The sequence below is a fragment of the Hippoglossus hippoglossus genome, chromosome 7 (assembly GCF_009819705.1).
Source record: "Hippoglossus hippoglossus isolate fHipHip1 chromosome 7, fHipHip1.pri, whole genome shotgun sequence".
Lineage (NCBI taxonomy): Eukaryota > Metazoa > Chordata > Actinopteri > Pleuronectiformes > Pleuronectidae > Hippoglossus > Hippoglossus hippoglossus.
This window is the reverse complement of record NC_047157.1, coordinates 7650444-7653931: the sequence shown is the minus strand read 5'-3', so window position 1 is coordinate 7653931 and position 3488 is coordinate 7650444.

Below are 3488 nucleotides of genomic sequence, written 5' to 3'. Positions count from 1 at the left end.
GCGCGTTTCCCTATGTGCCTGTGTTGTGACTTTTTGCAGGACACATGTCGTCAAAGTTGTTTTCCTAATTTGCATGTGTTTTCTTTATATTTGCATGTGTTTTCTTTATATTTGCATGTGTTTTCTTTATATGCAGCGCGTTGAGCTCTGTCTGCCATCGTAAGCTTACTTTGTTTTTACAAGTGTGTGCTGGTTGACTCCCGGCGAGTAACGTGTCACCACAACATGGCGGAATAATAAGCACAAAATTGTTGCTTTATCCTTAAAATATCTCCATGATTCATGAAATCCAAATAAAAAGTACCAGCTACTCTCAAAGTGCAATGTCAAAATATTTTTCCATGAGCCATTAAGCACTCAGTTTTTCTTTCAAAGCAAGGTCTCTGGTGCAGATATAAACAAGAGAGGCTATTGAAGATGGCATGTGGAGTTTTTGACCACTAGAGGTGCTATTGAGCAATGTTTTTATGAGTGGGTTCTCACTTTGTTTGTATTTTGCATGTGATACGATGAGGATGCATGTGTGCTAACAAGTACTCAGGAAAAAAGACACACTGAATTGGGCTCAGGCTACAGGACTTTCAGGCTGAGAGAATCAGAGGAGAAATTTGGTCTGAAACCTTGGTGGGTACCGATGTTGGGCCCAGGTTATCTGTTCGTGTGAGGGGTCACAGATTTATTGTCAAACCTCCTAAACCGCCCACAGAATCATTTGGGGCTCAAATAATGATAAACAATGTTTGATATTTAGGATTTTAAATTAGGATGATTACATCAGTACTTTCCAAGTGGAATCACAGGAGACACTGAAGCAGCCGACGAGTCCAACCAACAGTAAACATTCCGAGGCTAACGACAGCTAGCGTGTTACTTCTGTTGACAGATATTACAAAACATAAAACCTCACCTGAAGAGCAGATGACCTGTGTTGACCTCCTCTCTCTGACCATTTAGTCTTTTGCTTTTATTTATTAACTAACATTAGAGCAAGCTGTCACTCCATGCCGATCTCATCGCCATTTTGTCTACATCTGCCTCCTCGTGCTTCCTCATGAGGTCACATGGGACGTGAGGTGCATCACTGCCTCTGGAGCAATAATCACAACAATAACCTGCAGTGTGTTATAGAAAAATATCTGAAGATTCTCTTCATGTTCCATTCAATTTTAAAATCAAACCCAGCTTTCATTGGTTTGAATAAACAAGGCTTTATGACGGAAATGTATTTAACATATTTGAAACACACGCTGTTTTTGGTGGAAAACAGTGACATGATGATAACTTGTGTTTTGTGTTTCCTGGTTTGACTTCATCTCATCTTTGTCTCACCTCAGCTCAGCCACGGCCTCCGACCCGGTTTTCTATTTACATATTCTATTTGTGTCTATAGTTACACTTGTAAACTGTGTGGGTGTTAAAGCAGCATCAAGTGAGTGTTCTGTTTTCCACTCATGAAAACTAGCAACATAAAATACTTGCAGGATAAGTTTGGAATCGTTTTATCATCATTTAAACATTCAACAAAAAGAACAGATTTGTTCAGTAGCTAAGGTCCCTTCGTCATGACATTGTGTTGTCAATCAACAACTCACTTTAAACACATTTATTCTTCTCTGTATTGCTGTGCATTGCTGTGTGACACTGTGTATTTTTAAAACCACTGTGAGAGTGAATCAGAACAGATAAACATGTTATAAAGCCCCATAAAGCTGCAGATCCTGCTAATAATTCTCTCTAGGTTCATCAATATATACGACCCTATTTAAAACTATGTAATTGTTTTCACAGTTTCATTTGATCTAGTAACAAGAATGACGATCAGTAGAGCACACACCTCCACCAAGGCCCAACAGTCTCCTTTTGAAACCACATTTAAATTCACTATCTTGAATTATATTTCTAAGCATCAACACTCCCCGAGGCCTTGCTTCCTTCAAGACCATCTTCCCTGAGCACGTCAGTGATGAGTGCAAGCATTGGTTGTACTGGTACCAGTCTGAGAGGACATTTTTTTCATCCAGATCTAAGCACTATTCTCAAGAAATCAATGACAAAGTTGGAAAATGCTCTAACTCACAACATTAAAATAACCCTCACATTTAATGGGGTCTTCCTTGCCCCAGCTCTTTACAAAATTTGATGAACATCAGTTGAGTAGATTTTGAGAAATCTTGCCAACAAACAAACAGATGACAATTATAAATATAAAGGTTATGAACTACGGATCAGCTGCTTGTCCTGTCTCGCTCCAAAAGAATCACAGACCAGCACAGTTGGTCAACACAGACATTATCTCACTGCGTGCAGCTTGAAGACATCACTTGGTATTAAACAAGAACATTTCCAAACAGATAACTACGTCATGGTGCAGTTTAAAGGCAGCATTAGGCAAAATGCCCACTGCAGATTGAACTGGCCCAGGTTTTCATCTTTGGACTGTTTCTATTCATTTTGTGCAGTTACAATAAAATATATATGTTTGTAGGGGACTTGCTTTTATTCACTCATCTCAATAAGCTACTAACACAGAGTCTGTGCCGGAGATTTGAACCAATACACTACTTAAATTACCCCACTATTTGCTGCTGCTCTGTGACAAACAGATGATTATATGAGCAGCAAATCTTTGGGCATACATCTCTATTGACCCGACTCAAAGGAACATTAATAGACACGGTGAACAAGTCTGAAGCTGGCAGAGGAACATGTTTGAAGTGTCCTCAGAGAGTAGCGGATCTCGAGCGGGCTAAACTGCTGTCAAGTCCATCGATACAGGCTTTACACCACAGTGCACAGAGACAGCCCGAGTCCTGGTTGCAGGCTCCCACTTTAAACAACTCCAGAGCCTGCTATCGAACTCCTCCGGCTGGCCGTCGATATCACCTCTGTCTCTCCCTCTCTCGTCACAGCTGTTAGCCATGCCAGAGAGGGGGGGGGGGGGGGGGGGGGGGGGGGGGGCTGGAGGGAGGTTGGTGGTATGAGAGACAAAGTGCTGTCATACCCAGAGGAAGGTGGGAACAACAAGGAGTGGGTGGTTTGGGAGAGTTTGGTGAATCCAGCTACTGCAGCTCTGGACTCTGACTGAAATCGAGTACTGCAAGTTTCTCCTTGAGCTTCTAACACAAGGTCTCTTTCAATGAGATCCAGTGTAGAGTCGTCGCAAAAACCTAAGCTCGGTCCCTCATCATTTCTGATGAGAAAGTGAATTGTGTCCCTGAAATAGCAATTTTAGTTTGATGCTTCTCTGAATTGATGGAGAATGGTGACACTTCCCCACTCCTCACCCTGAACACCCGTTCTTGCACTTGTATGTAACTTTGGTGAGCGGGGACGATCTCCAGTGAGAAGTGTGTATCTGACTGATGGTCACAGCTTTAATCTTCAGAATCACGTCCAGCACGTTCAAGAGTAATGCCGAACTGTAGATGAGTTAAAAAGACTAAGAAGTCATTAAAACCAGGCATTTGTGTCAGATTTAGAGGGAAATA